The following is a 22,913-nucleotide window of genomic DNA, read 5'->3' on the forward strand; positions in this document are numbered from 1 at the left end:
CTCCTGAACCCACTTTAACAGCTGACAGAAGTCGTTCGTCTTCAGGCGCACACTTGAACATCGAAACGGACTATGGACAAAACGCACGTGGATGAGACAACACTTTGTCCTGGTAATAAGACTGCAGAGGTCGCTGACAAATTACGCATTTTCGTACCTCCTTACCGGCCCTCGAAATTATCGCACCACATCCTCATGCTGCTGTGTGGGTTATAGTTTTTCTGACTGTGACAACACCAGAAGGTCTTGCTCTGACTTTGGATCCATTTCAGACCCAAACAACAATTTCATGGCTGGCTGGTCTCAAAGTAATTACATATGGCCTCAAGCCGGAGCATCGATCAGTACCCGGGACACTTCTGAAAAATAAGACTATTTTTGATAGACAGCTTCTTTAAGAGAAGACAGCACCTCTACCGTATGGACTATGGAAATTCACAGTGAAAAAGAAGCAGGCTCTATGTTTCATGCATTTATTTCCTGTTGACAGAGTTTTCCGAGTTAACTCACATTCCCAACTCCCGTCTCCTGAAAAACAAGTGTTACATGTTCAACTACTAAATCTTTAAATAACACAAATTTGAAAGAAACAATTTGCTAGAATTAGCATTCCGTATATAGCAGCTTGAAATGTAGTGCCACTTAAACAAGCAAGCTGCTAACTCCCAGTTTAGCCTTCTAACCAAGGGTGTCAAACAAAGGTCTACAATCTGGCCCACAGGACAGTTTTGGAAAATGTGAAGGAGGGCATAAATTTTGCACTTTTAATTAATTAATTTATTTATTTAGTAGTTTTACAGCTTTTCCTCCTGATAAAGACCTCCTCCATGGCAATACCACAACAGAGTAATAAAGTAAACAAATGGGGAAAACAAGTTCCTGTTTTTTGAGGCCACAGTCATTTTTTTAAGAAACATGCTCTGTATACTAACAAAAGCTTTCGGCTTTATAATTACAGGACAGTTTTTGTTCTCATTTTGTGGCCTACTTACACATTGCAAGCTTAACAACATATCTACTGTTCTGTGAGTGTTCCTATACCCCAGGACTTTTCTGTGGTGCATCTGTAGGTGTAAAAAGGTCCCAGCTACACACCGGTTCCTGTGCCATGAAACTTAAGAAGACTCACCATGAGCAGACAACAAATCCGGCTTTGAGGGCAGCGAGGCGCTACATTTCGCTGGGCTGAACCACAGTCCCAAACCCTCTCCAGAGGGGACACCCAGCAGCTCTCTACAAAGGCAATAACAGTGAAATAAAACACTTTAAGGTGAGCAATGAACTGAAAGGGCCTTGTATTGACACACAAGAGAAACAGCAGACACTATTTGACATCCGACTCAGTGGAGTGGCAAGTCCACAGAGTGAACAGCCTGACCTGTCACTGTTCACTCTGCTGTGGATCTTTTTCCAACAGAGAACACAAGCAGCTTTCGGGGCTACAAGGCCTGATTGTTAGGGCGGACTGGGACAGCAGACAGTTGTCATATTCCACAGAGGGTGGAATCTGACATAAAGTACTGCTTTGAAAGTTGTGATGTAGAGGCTCTAAGTAGTCTCACCGAAAGTCTGATTATGTCATTAGATGTTGAGTTAAGGACGGGGGAGAGAGGGACCGAAATATCTGTGTGGGTGATGTTAGCAGCCATGTGATTAACACGAAAATGAGTGGGAACTGGAGAGATGTAAATGTGAACGGCTATTGTTTGGCTGCTCCCAGTGTCGAGCATTTAAATTAACATCTTTAATACACACAGGCCACCCAGTGGTAACATTACATTACATCACATACTGCGTCCCCCTTAATGCTCATAAGTACGGTAATCTTCGGCAGCATTTATTAGCTACAGGGGACCCACTGAGCTCATTCCAACTTCATATTTTTATTTTACACTCTACAAAAGTATCCCTGCATGATTCACAGTTTAAAATAATACTTATGCATCTCTAACGGGGACTTGGTGCAGCCTCTCACCTCATCCACTGTCTGAACCCCCCCCTCCCCCCCCTCCCCAACCCTTTAACCCGAGACAGCATGAAAAAGGTGGACCACGTTGGGGAGTGTCAAGCATGGGGTAGACATGAGAGAGAAACTGAGGACAAAACATTCATAATGCCCTGGATAATAATTTTAAACACTCAGTGTAACCAACTTTTGCAAATGTTAACTTTTTCTTCCCTTAATATGACCTAAAATGAGCATCCAGAGGTGTTTTTGCAACCTCAGGTATTTCCCCCTAGTGGCCATTAAAAAACAAACAAAACAACAAAAACAACAAAAAACTGACCGCCTGGCAACCGCCTAACAACCGTCTGTCGCTAGGGAAAAATGAGTACTCCCCAACCAGTTGCGATCAGTTGCTGAATGCTACTGTGATATCATCTACCAGCAACGCAGGCCTAAAGACTGGTTTAATGACCCCTCTGTGAGCACCAGTTGCTATGGGAAAAGCTGTATTCCCTGAGCAGCTGGTGAGTGGTTACAAGAGGTTGTTTGCCGTTCGTAAATGAAACTGGTTACAAAGAGATATATGTTGCCGTGCACGTAAACCTCACAATTACTTTGGTTGCTAAGGAGATTGACACAGTGACCTATAGTTTGCATGGAACTACACTTGTCTGTAAACACCAACTACACCCTATGAGGTAGTGAAACTGTTTAAGTTATGCCTTACTGCTACACCTTTACTTTGAAGGTGAACTTTCTCCATTTCCTGCTTTGTGTCGCACATTTTTTTAAAGTTTCTCTACTGTTTGGTGATTGGTTAATGAGTGTTTGCGAACACTAGTGTCATCCATGCACCATGGGTGACCAAAGAAAGGAGGTTTTTGGAACTCCCCTGTATTTTTTCACCAATTTCACTTACACCAACCTCTAGGAAACTCTTAAAGCTGGCTGGAAAATACACGTTTTCCCCTCGGCCTGTGTAACTGAGGCCTAAACCAACTTTCTTCTGTTTTACTGGTCTAGCAAGTGGCAAGGATTTCTGTGTCCTGGTAGAGCTGTGTGCCAGAGATGCCCAGAGTTGAAATCGATGCCATATGAAGCCAAGAGTATAAAAAACCTGACAGAAACCAAACATTTAGAGCAGCCTGAAGCCTATGCTATTGGCTTACAGGGCTTGGTTGTGCATATCCTGACCTCATTAGAAACACTGATTATGATTAATCTGAGCACCCACCATTACATCAGTGTGTGTGTGTGTATGTATATGTATATATATATATATATATATATATATATATATATATATATATATATATGACAGAAAATAAGGAAAGGCATAACAGAGCCAATTTAAAGTTGCACTGGCCCATAGAGATTTTTGGGTACTTTTTATATTAAGACAGCAGCAGTGAGAAGACAGAAAGTTGGGGATGGGGTTGTCACATGCAGCAAATGCAACATAGCAGGGATGTGCACTGTACCAAAAAAGCTACATGGAATCATGTTCAATAGCAACTTAACTAGCACACACTTTTGGAGAGAGGACATTACTTGCACCAGTTTTTGTGAAACAAATATTTCCCTAAAAGCTTCCAGTGTGTTTTAATATTTTCATTCAAGCTTTCTGAAGTCCCCATTTCAACTCTCACGTCTCCCGCTGCCATCCTCCAGACTCAATGTAGATAAATTTCCCACATCAACTAAGAAAAAGAAACAGAAGGTCATTTCTGCACAAAAGACAGAAAAGAATACGGCAACACAGTAATCAAGTTTTCTCAAGGGTGTCACGCAGAGTTTGAATACTTTTTTCCCCCCATTTTCTAATTATAGTTTGCACATTGCTCTCTGTAGGGGACACTTTATAAGACTTAATCTGTTTTACACCAACTTGCCAACACATTAATTAAGCTGAGCAAACCAAAAGTCTAAATAAATTACAGCAGGAATCATGGGAGGCAGTAAGAATAACTCCATCATTCTGAGTTAGACGCTTAGAAATATTTTTGTTCTGGGATTTGCAGGCTTAGAGGGGAAATCTAAATAACGTCTGTGATGCTATGCTTGGGGTAACATTTGACTTTTTTAATTGAAAGCAAACATGAAAGCCCACATCGTGATCTTTAAATAAAATGTCATCTCCTCTATCAAACACTATTTTTTAACTGCAATTTTTCTTACTGTGAATTTATCTGACATAACATTTCCAAGGAGATCTGGTTATGCGAGTTTAGTGCGTATGCAAGTGAAACAGTCTGCAGAAATACAGCTAATGGTTCGGGGTTAGAGAGAGCTAGCAGAAGCCATAGAAAGCCACTCCCCTTGTCACTCCAATCCAGAAGGGTCACATTGTTTGGGCAGCTGCCCCCCAGCAGATGATGATTAGAAGAGAAAGAAGGGCGAAACACGTCCCTGTGCTGCTTGTCTGGTTTAGAAAGATACGGCTTGTTGCGGCTAAGCCTGGTGCACAAAATGAAAAAACATCCACAGAAATCCTAATCATCTGGCAGAATAAAAAGTAAATTCTCTTTTGTCTGCTGGGCTTCTGTGTTATTAGCCGAACAGGCCAAGAAATAAGATCAAAACAAATTATGTGACCAACACACTAAGTCCCCATTTCACTGATAAATAAGGCATTTAAGCTTTCCCTCTCATCTCCTCCTCAAAGGCCATGAGTGTTTCAGCTTTCATGTAATACAAATGCCTCTGTGTAAAGGCTAGCACTTCATTTTTGCCTTTTCAAGCTAACATCATGAAGAAGCCACTGTTCTGTCCAATTTGAGAAACGGGTACTCAAACAAACTTGCCTGCAGCTACACGCTCAGAGAGTAGGGTCGTTTGGCCCCGATCGCATTTTCCATTTCTGAGATATCTAGGACAAAAAACACATGATAACCTAACATCACTTACAAATATTTAAATAAATCACCAATTAAAATGAGTAAAAACCAATTAAGACAGGTGATGGAGAGAATAAGCAATGCAAACTAATATGGTGGGCTCTTTAATTACACGCTGTAGACTAATTTAGAGTAAACTTGGTACAGTTATTAATTTTATGCCCCCGACTCAGGTCACATAAGAGGCAATGAAATTCAAATTAGTTTTAGAAATAGAAACAAACCAACTTTTTAAAAATAACAAAAGAATTTTTTCAATCCATTATAGGTGAGATGCACGGTATCAAAGCATAGGAAGCTATTTTTGGCTGCTCCCTTGCCACTAGGGGTCACCGCAGCAGGTAGCTCCACCTGTTTGATTTGGCAGAGTTTGATGCAAGACGCCCATCCTGACATAAACCCCACAGGGATTTGTGTCTCTGGCTGGAATTGACCGAGCGACCTTTCACTTGTCAAGCGAAAGGTCGCTGGCAGCTGGAAAACTGTAGTAGCATTCAGTAAAGGTCCCACTTTATCACTTGTTGTTCACAAAGAGCCAGTCAAGAGCTGAACCACGAAACATATGAGCAAATTTACTCATTATATGATGTAAGTAAGTGTAATTAAATCTAAGTGTAAGTAAAGCTGCAATGTTTCAAACCTTGCATAAGTATAGCAGAAGTTTACCTGCAATGGGCAAGAGGTGTTTTAAACCTCATTTTGGGCCAAAGTAACTAAAGTCTTTTCTTGGAATTAAACTTAGGGAATTCTCCCCATTCATTTAGATAGCCTTGGTCCTGTTTACATGAAATAACTGCCTGAAGAGGTTACCAAGATGGCTGCTGAGTGTCTTCTGCTTCTAGAATGGCATCTTTGCAAACCTTGGTCATGTCATTAGCAAACACTGTTACCGCGCAGCATGCAGCCTCCTCAGCTTACATGCTGCTGTGCATAATGAACGTAATGAACACAGGACACCTGTCCACATAGCAGTTACACCCGTCCACCATCTGCATAAATTTAACCAACACTTTTCAACTTTTGCTACCACTGGTCAGTGTTTAAAAGACGTTGGTGAATTCTAATGTGGTACAGTTGTAACAAATCGGTCTGTGAAATTTCTTCCCTCCTAGATATTTCACGATCAGGTGCAAGCGCACAGTGGAAACATTTAGGAACCACTGATTCAGCCACATAAAGCCACTGAGGTGCATAAAAGTCGGCAACGCTGTTGACTCAATTAGTGCAGGGGGTCATATGATTGTTGGGTTTTTCTCTGTATCTATGAAGCGCCTTGAGGCGACTTTTGTTGTGATTTGGCGCTATATAAATAAAATTGAATTGAATTGAATTGAAATTGCAGAGTTCCAAACCAGCTCTCGGTGTTGCCAAAGAGCTCTTGTAGGTGCAACGTGCAGGTGATTTATAGGTACAAAAATCCAACATGACCACATAGGCTTTGTATCCAAAAGTACTTCATCACCTGCTCTCACCCACCATACTGCAAAAATAAAAAGCATCAGAGACAATGCTGCTGCCTACTGCAAGTCAGGCCCATTAGTCTTTTATCTACAACTTCTAACATAAATCTACTCTCATCAGAAGACAACAAGGCATTTCCCCTGAAATGGATGTGTAAGTGCTGCACAGTTGCTTTTTCCCCCCCATTACTTTTCCAAGACCAAAATGCAATTTCTAAAGTGACAGTCTGGCCTTTAATCCTAAACTGGTGCAGCACTCTTTCCAACACTCACCTTCTTCAGCATCCTTTAAGCACAGATTACCTTTATTCCCAGGCCCAAAATGAGAAATGGTGCCTCTTGTGCCGAGATTTCAGCTCATTAAAACATGTTGCTAATGCTGCCTTGTGGGGAGCCATCAGAGAGAGGCTTAAAAGCACTTTATGCCATCCAAGCACAAAGGTTTTGGACTGCTTTGTCAGAAGAGCCAAAACTAGATATACAAGTATAAGCTGTAAAACAACACAAACACCTCCAGCACCTACTTAAGAAATAAGCTGCCTATGTGCTTAACGTTTTATCACAGGAAACAAAAATAGAACATCTGAACAGCAGCTCGGCAGGTGTGCTGCGCTTTGAGTTGGAGGTACATGCTCGAATGACAATGTTTCATGCCTTTATCGAATCACGCTGAATTATGAGACATCAAGTTTAAAATGCTACGAACCTCCTAAACAAACACATGCCATCTGCTGGTCTACACTCAGCAAAGCTTGAAAAGTCTGCAACAGCTATTTTGAGCTTCATCTTATAATCAAGATGTTAATCAAGATGAATGAAATGTTTAAGCAAACACAGTCTGTAAGCCGTCCTGGCAGAAGAGCTGAAGCCTCCACAGCATGGCGAATGGGATGTGGTTAGGCAGCTGGCTTAAAGCATTGCCCAGGATTAGCCCCTTTCTTAGAATTCATCTCATTACTGCAGTTACATCTCATAAAAGGGTGGGTGATGAAGAAATATTACTCAGTTGCTAATATTGCAGCTAAAGTAGAGCCCCCTGTGAAATATGTTTCCGCCTCTCTTTTTATATCTAGACACCAGACATACACATGGAGGAAGCATAAAGACTGACAGTCCAAAGCAAGAACATGAATGAGCAGAGTTACTGCTAATTTTCTCAGCTTTTAATGGCTCTCCAGCCTGAAAATAAACATGAAAAAGCACAGTGTATATATAATGTGACTCACAGGAAACACTGACCGTGTCACTAGCCAACTACCTCTGTGACTCCACGTTAAAAATGTATGCTTCAAGGCCTTCTGTGTCTTGTTTGCTTAATGAAGACAAGACATAATATAGTTTCCTTGGAACTGGCATTAACACTCTGTGGGGTTTTCAGCTGGATATCAATTAGAGGCTCATTAGACGTTTAGAGACAGCAGTCTCTCTGGCTTCCTGTCGCCCACTGTGAAAGTAGCTGACCCTAACCTTGAGGGAAGGCTGGTTCCCTGTGTCCTTTCAGCCCTGGATAAAGAGCCATCAAGGAACTGCGTAAGCCATGCTTCCTTTAAATCTTGCCAATCAGAAATCACATCGCTTAAAATTAGAAACATGTGCCTGTGAGACGTAAATGGGAAAAGCAACGATTTTGCTTGTCCAAACAACATGAATCAACTAGTTAGGCTATCGCATATTCTACAGACATCTAATAACTGATCATAGTGCCCAATATTGGTGTGATATCAGAATTAGCATATCTGCTCATCCACTTTGTTAGTACGGTTTCGGCTGCTCAGGAACAGAAAAAGCAATAGTCTTGTCGATCACATGACACAGACTCAGTGCAAATAGACATGGTCAAGATAATCTAAGGAAGTTCAAACCAAGCATCAGAATGGGGAAGAAAGGTAATTTGACTGACTTTGAAAGTGGAGTTAGTGCCAGATGGGATAACAGAGAAAATATCCAGTGAGTGGCAGACCTCTGGGTCTGCCTTGTTGATGCCAGAGGTCAGCATGCAGTGCTACATGTACAGATTGTTGAGAGTGTTGCGATGTAAAGTGTTCGACGCAAAGAGAAATGCATTTAGTGCAGTCTGCGCGCTGTGTATTTGCATGTTCACTCATCCAGGCACATGCAGCTTCTCTTTATCCATGTGTAGTTTGGGGCAGAGGTGATGTGGAGTATTTTTAGACACACTCGGGGGGGACTGTGTGTCCTAACTGCTAACACAATGAGCCCTCATGCCTGAACAAGGACATATTTTGGAGACTGGAGGCTAAAGCAGTAGACCACTCCCCTACCTTGAAAACAAGCCACTTTTTATTAAAATGAGCTCCAGCGTTCTGTAAAGAAGGTCATTTATTGGTTAACTCACAATATTTCGCTTTATCACACAAGCACAGATTCTTTAAATACAGAGTTAGATTAGCTTGCATTCTACTTACATTACTCTAAGTTTTAAAAAGAATACAGAGTGGTAGAAGCATGCCCCAGTAGAGCCAGAGCTGAGACTTTTCATTGCAAAGGACAAACCCATGCAGCTGCAGGGATTGTGGTCAGTAAACTAACATTTGCATGAACTGAGAAAAAATCTTTTTGATCTGCAGGTGCTTTCCTTTCTCAAATTTATGTTCACAAAGTGTGCGTGGCTTACCCATGTTGGTCTCAGTAAAATACAATAGTTTCGCTTAAAGGAGTCTTAAAAATAGCCTGCACGCTGTGCCACGTAGCATTACAGGGCTCCACACTGACAGTAAGCAGAGAAAGGGCCACTTCACTTAGCTACGAGTCCTTCAATCAACAGTTGCTGCTTGAAGGCAGTGCATTCAACATACTCAGTCAAGCATTATGTCTACAAAATTGCTTCTTTTGAAAACTTATACTGTACGTTAACATTTTTTATGCAGTTATTGCAACAGAAATCTGTACAAGTTCAAACTACTACCTTGAAATGCTTTTGTGGGGTAATAGTTTCCAGCGCCAGCCTTCCTGTGTACTCAATTAGAGCTCAAACAGATACATTTTTATTCTACTTGTACTTAGTAACATACCGTGACCACAAGTTCAACAATGTTTAGTTTAGCCTACTTTATTTACTGGAATTTAAACTTTCTTGCACAATTCACCTTTTTTACCATCAAGTGCCCCCTAGTTCAAGTGACGACGATGATCACAATGATTTATCCCACTATAACCTGTAGATCGATAAAGATACAAAAAATTACCATTGGATTACTGGAACAGCATCAATATCATGATGTCCCATCGTAGGCAGCGGGAGCCTGGAATGTCTGCAAGCGATCAGCAGTTAAGCTGGGAACACACTGGAAGCAATTTGATAGTTGCACATCACTCTGAAGCTCAAGGCTGGTCACTCGTGGACATTCCAGGTTCCGGTTGCCGGGTAATCCTCTAATGTATTTGCTTCCAGGATATTTATCAATCTCACCGCAACAGTTACTTTGCTTGTAGTCACAGAATGTCATTTACTTATATGCTTTCTGATTGCCACATTGCTGCGAAACATTTACAGTATGTACTTGACTTTAATTTTCTCTTCTTCCCTGTAATACTGAAAATGATATGAAGTATTTTCCTGGGTATCAGTAACAAGTTTGACATTCAAGTATCATTGAAACCACAATTACTGCACACAAGTTGATGGATCTCAGTTGAGCAGGTACAACTGCCTTGTTCTTTTTTCTTTTTAAAAGTTATGTACATTTTTTTCAAGCTGCATGTAATCTATTTTTAATCAACTTAAGCCAGGCAAGCCTCTGGGTTTGTGATACACTAGCAAAAATATATTTTCTTTTTTTGGCACTCTTTGGTGCTGCATACAGAAAAAAAATCATTAGGGATTTGTTTTGATCTCTCATTCTGCAATTGTTCTAATCACTGTTGATTATATATTGGTCGAAAATATATTCAATATTTATAACTGGAAAAAAGGGGGGGGGGGGGGGAAATGAAAGGTACACAGTCCTCCACAGAGACCAATGTGTAAAGAAATTCATAAGTATCTTTTTCCCCCCAGGCTCCATCGCTCTACTGGGTTTCATAAAAATTGTCGAGGCAATTTTTGCTTAATCTGACAGTAAAAATAGACGAATCCCACTGAATGTACACCTTGTGTCATTCAATTTTATATTGAATCAGACTGTAGGACAGTGAGAGAAACCCAGAAGCTGGACTGGAAACCTGAAGACTTGTTTACTGGAAAGAAATTATAGGGATTTGGTGACACAAACTGGGCAAACCAGAAAATACAATAGAATAGCCTGCTTACTGCTGATAAGAAACTAATGTCATCAACTCACAGGAATGTGTAAATACTCAAAATATCCATGGTACACCAACTGATTTAGCACGCCAGAGGTCAGGGTTCAGCAACTTAAGCTCATTCTTGAGAGATTTAAGGTCACATGAAATGCTTTGAGAATAAACGTCCACTATTGTCCTTTAAACAGGGGTTGACAAAATCGTTTAAATACTACTAAAGTTAGAGCAGTACAGGCTAGGGCTAAAGTGCAGTAGAATGTGGTCAGAAGCCAAATCAAAGTCCAAAACGTTCTGGGACTCAACCCATAAAAATGTGTCTGAGAGCACCCCTTTAAGGTTATTTTGTGCCTTCTGAAGCACCTCTAGTGCTTCTATTCATCCCCCAACAAGGCCTACCAATGACTCTTGGGTCCATGTTCTGATCTGCTAAGATAATCTTCAATATTAAACTTTGATGTTTACCACAGATGTTGATATTTACTTTCTGGACAAGTTTGAGGTCCACGCTGTGCAGATGTACATGTGGTAAGAAAGAGACTTCCATGGACAGCAACAGGACATGCAAAAGTAACGATGGAAGACATGCAGAGGTGCACAGGAAGTTGATCTTTAAGTGGAGACCAACTGCATTTAAATAAGAATGCTTTCCTTATTTGTCGTGCTTTCGGATGTATGATAAGCACTGACATGAAAGATCTTTATCAGAGCATAAAAAAAAAGATGCTTCTGTAGTTGTCAAGCACAGCGGTTCCACCATGTTAAACACTCGTCACACGTAGCAGAGTATGAACACAGCTGAGCAGACAGTGGTGCAGCGTCACCATGGCAAAAAAAACAAAGGCATTTTCACTTTCTCTACAACCTTAACCACCTGTACATATGTATTTATACAACATGTATAACAATTAGAGAATTGGTATCTGTATCAAGATTGAGATGGGTCTGCACCCTAATAGCAGGGTTCTGGTTGGTCTGTATTTTCTCCAGCCACTGGAATTCTTTTTCTTACTGTATTTTATTCATTGTAGTTCCTAAATACAAAGGGTATCATTGACAACAATTCTGTCTCTGGACTCTCAACAATGCTACTTTTCATAAAACTCCTATTCTCTACACTCCTACTCTTATCGTCACACCCTGCTTTAGCACACAAAGCAAGTGAAGGCAGCTGTATTAACAACAAGGAGCCCACTATATTCCACAGACACAAAAATGCCTGTAAAATTATAATGAACTTAACCCATTAATGGCTCTTCTCATCACAAAGCTGAGGCACATCTCCCCACACAGAACAATACTGGAGCTATTTAGATTCGACAGAGCACTAGTGTTTCTTTGACAACCTCACACCAGCCCACATATCACAACACAAAGCCTTGGCAGCCACATTGTCAATGTACAAACATTAAGTAGGTGACATGGCGCTCACCCCTATTTGTCTTGTTTTGAACCCCGCGATGGATGGCAAAGACCCCCGTGATCGTCTAACAGTTACGCAAGCTGCTGTCAGCGACGAACTCAAGGTAGAGGAGTTACAACGCCTGGATGATGATGTGTTTGCCGTGTGTGCACAGAAGGTGACAGAGTGAAGACGCTAAAACTAAACATCTTTGGAGTGAGGGGCTAGAGGTCACGGGTTGCTCCTGACAACATTTAAAAGTCGAAGCTGCTGGCATTATGCTGTAGCTGTTGTTCCAGCTATGAGACAAGGCTTTCAAGCCTGATAAATACTCTGTCATTCATCTGCCATCAGCAGCTGGGGCTGACTCAAGCAGCTGCTTAATAGGCTAACAGGGATCTTTGGTTCCCAGGTGGAAGTTTGAGTGGCAGACTGATTGGATACAGCCACACATCCAATCTTTGTTATCTAGAAGCCTGACCATCATGGCAGAACCAGGTAATGTAACGTAATCTAAGAGGTAGCAGACATAAAAGAATGCATGTGCTTCTTAAGCTTGACCAGTAAGAAATGATTAACTTGATTTCATTAAGGTTGCAATGCAGAAATAAGCTCAAAGACTCCAGTGACAGCAGCAACTGCCAGTATGATATATATCTGTGCAAACTACAAGGAGAGCAGCAGAAATGACTTCCCACACATCCCAGCACAGGCTTCTGGTCTTCTTGGCTTCTGGTATTCATTCTAATACATCACTCTGAACAGGTCAGCATCTTTCAGACTTTAAAGGCCATTTACAGACACTTCTCTACATTCACACTGAGCCGCCAAAACACCAGAACAACACTGAAATTCTCATTATGATGATGACTGTGATTATTAGAAGTAGCTAGCTCTGATGTTTGGCTCCCATCGGTAGATGCTTTGCCCACACAGACTGTGACCTCGACATAGGATTATTTGTGCATTTATTATTTACTATATTTTTTAAAGTAAGTCAACAACGAAAAAGGATGTAGGCTTTGGTGGGGAAACAAAGAAAACTGTAGAAGAGGGTATGAATATCTGACTCCACAAGCAGCCATTTATCCCCATTATCTGTACTTATTTGAAACAGCAAATGTTGTCATACACCTTCTCTTCTGAGACGTGCATAGTTACCACAGTGCTGTAAGTGTATGGTAAAAATCAACTAGTGCAAATAAGCAAATTCTTCTTTTAGATGCACAAAATACAACGTTGAAAGCTGAAAATGCATTGCATCAATATTTATTGATTTAATGTTACAAAACCATAACCGATTGCATCCACTGCAGAAAAAAAGCACTTTCGATCCAGCTGTATTTTTGGTTTCGACGGGCTGAAAGAGCAATGAGCGAAAAACATGTTTGAGAAATACAGACAGTCTTACAAGCACCGTTCTTTGAATCTATTCTGTTTTGACTGTTATGAAACTGTAGACCTGTTTTAATACAAAATACATTTCCCAAAATACTACCACGCTGCCGTTGTGGTTTCTTCTGCAGTAACAAAGCCACAGAAATCGACTGTATGCCGTTTGCGGCTGTTTGTGACAAATAAGAGCGCAGAAGTGCTTGATCTTCGACTGCAGCAACAGAGTCGACTCCTAAGACAAAATTTAGGAATTTTCTATTCAAAGCCAGAGTGTGAGTACACTTGTACTTTTCACTGTTAAATTACAATAAAGTAGCAGCATTCAACCCCTATGTACAACAACAACATCTTACTGCTGTATATAATAATTTACTTTTATTGTTCTTAAATGTGCTTTGTTGCCACTGTACTTTTATTTTTGTGTTGTAAAATATAACTGCGTGTCTTTGTGTATGTACTTTGGAGTCTGTTTCTTTTCTTTCTTTACACGTTATCAAATCTGTCAGAAGCCCCCTTCTCTTTGCGCCGCGTGTTTATGGGAACGCTGTTGTGATCAATCTTTTAACAACGACACTGACGATGAACACAAAGCTGTTTAATCGCTGCTGTGCTAAATCTTCACACTGTTCACAGACACAAGAACACAGAAAACATTACATATCCAACCGGTCCAGATTGTAAATAACTGAAATACCTGTCACAACATTTCTGCTGTTCTTCTCTTCTTGTATAAAGTCCTCAAAGACAAGCCATTATAGTATCATATTATCCCAACGAAGCACTTCACTCTCAGACTACGGGGCTTACTTAAGGTTCCTAGAGTGTCCAAATATAGCCTTCAGCTTCTGTGGAAACAGCTCCCAGTTTGGATTCAGGAAAATGGGGATGTCACCAGAGCACTTTCAGAAAATTCTGAATGTAACAGTACTTGTTTTGCTTTAGGACCACAGACACTTTGTGTTGAAAGAGAAGTTAGCACCATCCCTTGGTTCCCTTCTGATGTGGTTAGAGTCAGGCTGAGCACTTTTCACTCCTGATGCCATAGTATGCAACTATTTTAAGTCATTACATTTCATCCAGGTGTCTGTATTTACCGTATTCAACAGTATATTATACAATTTCCTGCATTGTTTAGAGCGAATTGTTACAGTGAACGTGAGAAAGAGTCAAATTATCCTCATTGGAACTCAATTAATGTCACTGACTCCCAGTAAAAGTACAGACAAAAGGATTCCAACAGCTAGGCGCAGCACTGTTTTTCCTGACAGGAAAGCAGAAAGCCCAAGATGAAACAGCCTGGCTTACCTCACAGACTGGTCACTAACAAGGAAGAACAAAGTGCTAAGGAGACGCCTTTTCTGCATCATTATTACATAATCAAAGGGCCACACTGAAATGAGGGACATGCCCGAGCAGACTCCGTCCCTTGTTCAGTGCACCGTCGTTTCTTCCAAATGAGCCAATTTCAGAGTGTTTTACTAACTATCTGGAATATCTTTATCCACAGAGACACCAAGGCTGTTTTTTGCAGGTATAAAGTCAAGTCAGTTTTACTTACATTACTCATAGTTGCAAATTACCCTTGAGGGGCCCAAATGCAATGCAACACCCTGAATTTGAATAAAGAAGAAACCTTGTTAGAGGGGAAAAGAAGAAGACTGAACAGACGGTTACAGATTAGCCCAAAGAATACACATTATGGAAAGTAATGTGTATAATGCTCTCACTGTGGTTTGCTTTGCCTTGCATTTCTAATATGATTTTCTTGTCCACTCTTGGGGCATAAACTGAGTTACTGGCTAAGAAGGAAATAAATTATAGCCAAAATATCAATTTTAATTCTCTTCACACTACATTTTCCCCAAACTGATGATCACTGCCATTTATCCTACAGTACATAAATAAATGGCAGTGTACCCAAAACTAAAAAGCCAAGCATTTTTTCCCCAAAAGGCTTTCCCGGTTTCCTTGACTGCTTTTCCTGATTACAGCAGCATAAAGAGTGCCGTTTTTCCTCACAGCTCAGGGAAATGAATCAAAACATCCCGGAGAACGATACCTTTACTCCCCATACAGGAAACAATCTCACATTTTCAGGGCTGATAAGACTCAGAGAGCAACACCCAGTAGTGTCTGGCTTGCTCGTGGATGCACATCAAAAGAGCCGTTTTACCTCATTAAACAACAGACCTTTTCATATCTGAAAGCACAGTCGAACAGTCGATTCTTTCTCAGGCGGTTAGAAGCCTCTTAATTAACTCCAGCTTCTTTTAAAGTCAGGAGTTAGTCAGATGTCTATACATTACTAAATCGTAAAATAAAGAAAAGCTGTACTTGTGGAGGGGGTGCTCTGCACTAATGTTTTCTACATTCAGTGTAATATTTCATGAAGAAGCACTGCTTGGCCTTGTACACGCTTAGCCTCTTCTCCTGATTTAAACAGTGATTTTCTACATTTCCAAGACTGACTTTCACTGACCCACAGAATACGAATGTGCTCAAGCATTTCAGCCGAGGGATTAGGTGGAAAGATCGATAATCGCACTTCTACTAGAAAGAGGCTTTCTGGTTATGAAGAAGTCAATTTCACCTCCTCTGTAAAAATGTCCCACAGCTGAATTACATTAAAATGCATTGAGACTAGAGTCAATATGGGGGGGAAAGGAATTTGTATGACTGAGCTGTCCATCAAATTAAACAAAAATAATGTATTATTTGTCCAAGCCTACAACAGTCTGATATGAAACCCCAATGACAAGGACAAGATCCTTAAAAAAGGACTTGTTATATGAGCCTGACTTATTATATATGCAAAGTAAAGTAAAAACCCGAGTTAGTCATATGTAGCCAAAGTCTGTATACAAAAGATGGCAGCAACCAAGGTAACATAACCTTTGTGCACTACTGTTTTAGAGCCTCAAGTGACCATATTTGGATAAGAGGGTGGAGTTCTTGGCAGATACTACTCTTGTTGTACTAATGGACTGAGCAATCAACGCAGCTTGTAAAGCTGTGCACATGTGTAGTAAAAGCAATAACTGCAGGAAAACAAACCATATAAACATCATCTTAGGGCAAAGTCTTCTGAGGCAGTTCTTATTGTGTTTGACAAGCAATACCATACATGCATTTTATGTGCCTGAGATTATTGAGATTCATTTAGAAAAGGGCTTCAAAACAGCCACATGCATGAATGTCAAGATGGCTGCTAAAGTTAGCATTCTTTAATTGATTAAAGTCACGAAATTGCATTAAAATTGGTCCAAAATGCATATTGCTACTGCCCATCACCCGGGATGTGGTTGCTACCCCATGCCCAACCCTTCTCCTTTTTCATCCGGGTTTGGAACCGGCAATGGCGGAGTCCAAAATGCATAAACTCCACAAATTCTGGATATTTAACAGGTTAATGTTAATGAATCCATGTTGTGGTAGGACATTCAGTATAAACACATCTCTCAGATTAAATGAACCAGTGTGGAGGATTTCATCCACATACTGAAAACACTTTGTCACCCCTCACTCCTCAAGTGTGTCGAACATATGGACACTATACAGAAACAGCAGTGCAGTATGGCAGGTTTTGTGGAAGAGGAAACTCACCATATGTAGATATAAAGCGCTCAATGCAAGCCAAAAAAAACTACCATTCATGTTTTACATACAATGAAATCACATGTTTTGACAATCCACCCTTTTGTTTTAGCCTCTATGGATAGTTAGCGCTTTATAAATACCAGGATGTAAGCCATTTACCCGACAGATGCGCAGTGGAAGAAGGTAAACATCTCTATCCGCACGTTAATGTGTTTAGTGTTTTCGTGAGCACATTTCTATTAAGAATTATTCACTAAGATGCAAATAAGAGGCAAACTGGGATTTTATCTTCCGTGTAAATTCAATTTCTAGCATGGCCGATTGATTAATGATACACTAAATGTGAAAATTATTAACTCTTTACAATAAATTACTTTCACTGTGCTAACAGTGTTTTAGAGGGGAGCCTCTTTGGGTTAGGTTTGATTAAACGACATAGCACAGGTTTTATTTATGATTCTTGAGTTCAGTGAAGGACTTGAGGGCTGTTTTGTGTCAACTTAAGGTGCAGAGAAATCGTTTTGCTACAGCAGAGCCTTTTTGTTTTGACCTTTGGCCGGTCGGTGAGGAAGAACGGAGGGACTGTGTTGGCTCGGACTGTGGAAAACAAGGCTTTGCCACAGTCCCCCCTTCAAGCAGGGAGAGATAAGCACGGAAAGACAAAAATGTTTAGGGCTGGTGGGCTAAAAAAAGAAAAAAAACATCATGATCTCATAAAGGAAAACCGCCACACTGTGTGTGAACTCACATATGTGAGTGAGGAGCGGGGTAGCAGGAGAGAAGCAAAACTAGCGCATGTCGCTGATGTGATGAGAGAACGCTTTGAGGATGACTGTCTTTTATCTATGGTGAGTCGAGCTGACAACCAAGAACTTGAATAGCAGAGCACAGCGAGACAGCAGTCATCTGCAGCCTCATACAAAAACCATGAGTGCTGGAACCAAATCTTACTACTCTGCAGTCTATTTTTCTGATAAATGCTTTATCACAGCACTTCTCTGCCGCTATAAAAGCGACGCCTTGCAATTGTAAAACTGTGTGTAAACTATATGGCCTAAAAATGACATTTTCCTCCGTGAAGGCTTTTTGTCGCTTTACAGATCTTCACCATGTTAAAATCAGAGCCGTAAAACTGTGAAACAACAAATCTGAAGTTTTCACGACCGAAAACAGACTTACTTTCTTCCACATAAGGTGCTGAATGGTGATCATAGGGAAATAAATGTTTTCCCCTTCCAAACAACAGACATTACACAGATTAGCTGCCTTTGCTGAAACATACTATTACCACATAAGTCCCTGTAGAGAAGGACCAGATGTCAGATAATAGGCTGTGCTGTGAAGTAGGTGTTGGCCTGGAGCCATAGAGCAAGTAAGAACAGCTTCTTCCATATATACCTCTTTGCTTTATGGACAGCCTGCTGGCTGGGTGGGCGACCGCCTTATACCTTGAGACTGTTAGAAGATGCCATGTGTGTAATCTACTCTCCATACAAGATAAATATATTTGTGTAATTGAGTAGATAATAGGCCTAACTTTTAAAATCAATACACCCCAAACGCAATTTCATTGTTCTTGACAATGACAATAAATAAATAAATACTAATACTAAATACTAAATACTAAAGAGAGTGAGAGCAAGGTCTGTGGTGCCTATCCCTGGTCTTTAACTGATAAGCCTATCAATATATTAAAGCAATAAATCATTTCATGTTAGAGGAAAACACAACAATGTGCTTCAAAGTTCTGATATTAAAGTAAATGAATCACATATGCTGCGGGGTAGGGGGCTGCTTGTTAGTGAGTACAAAGGAACAGCTAACTCTATCTCATTAAACACTACGCTGGGTTTTTATTGGCTTACTTGAATGGCTTGGCTTCCACTGTAAGCGGCTGAGAGGTATTGGCATTACAGGTTATAGATCGGCTGCTGCAGGAGCATGACACTTCTAAGACATTTCCATTCAAGACATAATAAAACTTTAAAATGGCAATAGGTGCAGCTCTGAAAGGGATGGGTTACCTTTTCTAGACTTGAACCTTTGTTTTTCTGACCAGCTTTGGCATCACAGTCGTTTCTTCTCTGCTGCTGCTGTTGCTCCGGTTCCCTGTCTGCTTGCTGATGCTGCTGCTGCAGCGCTCCGTGCGGCTCCTCACTCCAAATTACCAGTCTGCGCGTTTCCAGTCGCTCCGAAATAGCTTACAGAGAGTGACTCCGAAAATAACTGCACCGATCAAAGCGGCCACATTCAGTCCAAACGCAGGGTGCAGTCACAGTAGCGACACCCCGGGGTGCTCCCGGCGAAAGCTCGGTCTGCAGCAGGTAGCAGAGCCGGACTCACGGCTGCTTCTCGCCCACCCAGCGTGTCAAGCGTCTGGGCCATTCACAACTAAAGTCATGCGTATCTGCGTGTATGTGCGCGTGTGGAGCAGTGAGACAGTCAGTGCCCAGTGCCACGCAGCGCCGCAACATGGAGCGATGCCCTGCCTACCACTGCATCAAGTCAGCCCGATTCATCAAGTACACCACATCCGGCTGTGCCTTTCAAAGTAAAACCCTCAACGGTCTCAGGACCTCAGGAAGCGCTTAAACCAAAATTAAAATGTGCTTGGAAAATCTTCATTTGGTTTTTGTTATTAGTGCCATCTTATTATACATTTAAAAAAAAAACTTGAACCAGGCGAACAAACTGAGCACCGGAGCAACATACGGCGGGAGGGGGGTTGAACTCAGTTCTGAATTATTTATGCTGAAAGGAGCCAATAATACCTAAATCATTCATAATTATTCAAGAGAAACAAGGTCGATGCCAATCAAACCTCCATTCATTCCCCCAGAAGACCATGGCATCTGACATTTAACATGATAGATGGAGGGAGACGCAGGCAAGTGTCAGACATTATCCTGATCCTTTTCTTCCATCAGTCAATGAAAGAACAGGTTTATCAGCCAGAGTAACAAATGGGGTAAAATTAACTCTACACAGCGCTTGATTGTGGCATATAGCTACAAGTTAAATCGATCTAAATCTATTCAGAGCTTAAAAAAAAGTGAAGTCAAACGCAGTGTATGCTGAAGGCATATTTTAGACAGAAAGAGAAACATTTAGTGCAACGTTTAAATGTTTGGGAGATTGATTATCTTGTTTTTCTGCTTCTTATTTATTTATTTAGTCATGTAACTGTAAAGGGAAAATAGATGGGCAAAAAAAATGCATGCCTCCGGACACTGAAAATGAATTACTAGATGGAGCGTTTGAATCATTTATATCGAATGTTTAATTTATCAACTTGAATAATTGCATTGACATTTTGAATTTGAATCACTTCACGTGAAATTGAATCAGTTGACTTGAATAACTTTTTATTTAGGCCTATTCTAGTGGAGAAAACACATTTCCAACACTGGTCAGGCTTCATGGACATGAATACATGTCGCTATTTAAAATGTATCTTGTACAGTAATTAGTAAAAACAACCAAGAGAAGACTAGTAGAAGTACAATTAGTACAAGTGTTAGAGAAATAAACACAAGGCACACATAGGGTTAAAGCAAATACCTCCTGAAATTTCCCTCAACGAGTTGCACCTCAGCGGGACACTTTTGGTAGCCATCAACAAGATTCTGATATAAAATTCTAGCTGAATATTTTACCACTCTTCTTGGCAGAATTGCAAGAGTTCATTTAAACTGCCTGGGTTCATAGTATGGATCCAACCTTTAAGCATAGTCCACACACTTTTCAGTAGGGTTGAGGTAGGGGTTTTGGCAAGGTCATTCAAGAAATGTAATATTAGCTTCTATTACCCATTAAAACCAGGTTTGTATATGTATATCCCGTTGGAACACCTAACTGTGTTCAAATTGCAGCTGTGTAGCTGGTGATAAAAGAAAGATGTTCTCTTTCATCTAATTGTATGGGGAGAGGTTTTATTTGGGGATTCCTGATATTGAATTTGCTGAGTCATGGTAAATGTTTAGGCACCAGTTTGTACCTTTTCTGCATGAATTTATCGTGGAAATTCATGAACCGAGTAATTAATTAAAATACAAAATGATATATTCCAGAAAGGCATTCTTATCACTTTTGCACACATATTTACTCATATCAGGCCAGGTCTTTTTGTTGGGGAGAAATAACCTGCTGAAAATGTCACTTGCTCATTTGACTTTAGGTTCTTAGTGCAGTTTCTGTTTTTCATCACATTCAAAACATGTCACATGATCTTTGATGATTTTAATAAGCCAAAAAATCTCTGCTTTCTTATTAAGTTTGACTAAAAACAAGACGATAAGGCAACAGGTCTTATGCATTATTTAACAAACCAGCAATAATCATTGTGAATGCAAACTGAAAATGGCCTTTTATGTGGGGGGGGAACGAAGCCTTGATACTGACTTACTAGTCCTTGTTTTGAGAGGTTATATTGTTCCGCTGCAGACTGAGATCATAACACCGTGTTTGCATGTGCCACTGATAATGAAGTTTACCACAAAAGATTTTATGGCAGTATGAACTGAAAATGTTAGTAAGTGAGTAAAACAAGACCTGCTCATGTCTGAGGTACTGCTGTCGTGTTTAATAATATCACAAAGGGGTTTTTCTTTGTAAGAACTCGATTTATTTTGTGTCTCGATTGGATTAATATTGGGGGGCATATTCTCGGCATCATTCCAGAAATCTGCAGTCAGGGCTATTTAAGCAGTCTTTAAGAGAGAAAGCAACCATTTTCTACCACACTTGACACTTTACAGAAAAACATGACAACATAATTTATCTCAGCTTATAAGCCATGTAACTAAACACATCCATCAGTATGCACACTAACTAACAAACATGCCAAAACAGACATTTGTACACAAAAGGTATTCTCTCGCCAATTGGTAATGAGAAATACCTGACGGGTTCCTGGAAACTGGCTTTGGTGTGTGTGTGTGTGTGTGGGGGGGGGGGGGGGGGGGGGGGGGGGGGGGGGGTTCTACAGTGTACTCACACAGAGTGTGATAGATGAGGTGGTCACAGATAGAGCTCCCCTCACCTCTAGAAACACATATGCTCCCACTGGCACTGAATCAAATCCTGCCAGAGCTTTCTTAATCTCTGTCTTCCCCTGGACTTTCCCATCTGTCTGAATATAAAGAATGAAAACAGTAGAGGTGAGTGTGGAGCCCACTCTAGCCCACTGCAAGAGGAGGTAAGATTAACTGGGACTAACACAGGATTGCAGAGGGATCAGCAGAGTTGTGGGGAGCCAGAGAAGGAAGAGAGTGGCTCAGTGAACCTGCTGGCCCTGGATTTCTTATGCTAATCTACTGGGGTTGTAGCTCACCTCAAATTTGTCTGATGTTATGCCAGTGTGAGAGATCCTTTTATCAGCTGCACATGAGTTCTGTATCATAAAGGAGCCAAAACACTCTCAAATTTGAAGTTACAGATTGGCCTCCATTATCACTCACATAAAGGAAAGAAAGCTTTATTTCAACACTGTCAATAAAACAATATACTGGCTAAAACAATTAGTCTGAAGTGCACCTAAAATTATTTTAAACCCAACAACAAAACTTCATGTGCATTATAGTGATGAAAAAGTGTGTCCAATTGTTTATTTATATCTTCACAAGTAATCCATTAAAACTGTAAATGTTTTCATGGTAGACAAATAGACAATTTCCAGCTGTCGTCTCAGATGTTAAATTAAAAAGAATAAAACATAAACACCATCATTTGAAGCCATTAGCGTAAAGCAAGGAAAAGCTTAAGAGGATAGAAAAAGTAGCTGGAATGAAATTTAAATCATATCACCTATAATACAAACAATATAAGACACAGAGACAGCAAAAAATAAATAAATCCTGGACTGAATGAATCATCCTGTGTTGTGTCTAGACACAGATTTAAATTCTATATTTTGTCACTTAGTTACTGATAGCCTGGTCCAAAAACACACAATG

At 40.5% G+C, this 22,913-nt stretch overlaps 1 protein-coding gene across 7 annotated transcripts in view; it reads right to left on the reverse strand.

The window, feature by feature from the left end:
• tanc2b (tetratricopeptide repeat, ankyrin repeat and coiled-coil containing 2b) overlaps positions 1 to 19,457 on the reverse strand; it is a gene marked incomplete at its 5' end in the record, with an annotated part of 176,719 nt that extends 157,262 nt beyond the window's left edge. For 4 of the 7 annotated variants that reach the window (XM_080872113.1, XM_080872118.1, XM_080872117.1 and 1 more), the window contains 2 exons: positions 1,130 to 1,233; positions 18,984 to 19,457. Of the gene's footprint in view, positions 1 to 1,129; positions 1,234 to 4,752; positions 4,818 to 6,578; positions 6,628 to 18,983 lie in introns of those variants that run through there. The other 3 variants (XM_080872114.1, XM_080872116.1, XM_080872115.1) reach the window with 3 other exon arrangements.
• Between the last annotated feature and the right edge of the window lie 3,456 nt (positions 19,458 to 22,913).

The sequence above is a fragment of the Rhamphochromis sp. 'chilingali' genome, assembly GCF_963969265.1.
Source record: "Rhamphochromis sp. 'chilingali' genome assembly, chromosome: 22".
In the NCBI taxonomy this organism is placed as follows: domain Eukaryota; kingdom Metazoa; phylum Chordata; class Actinopteri; order Cichliformes; family Cichlidae; genus Rhamphochromis; species Rhamphochromis sp. 'chilingali'.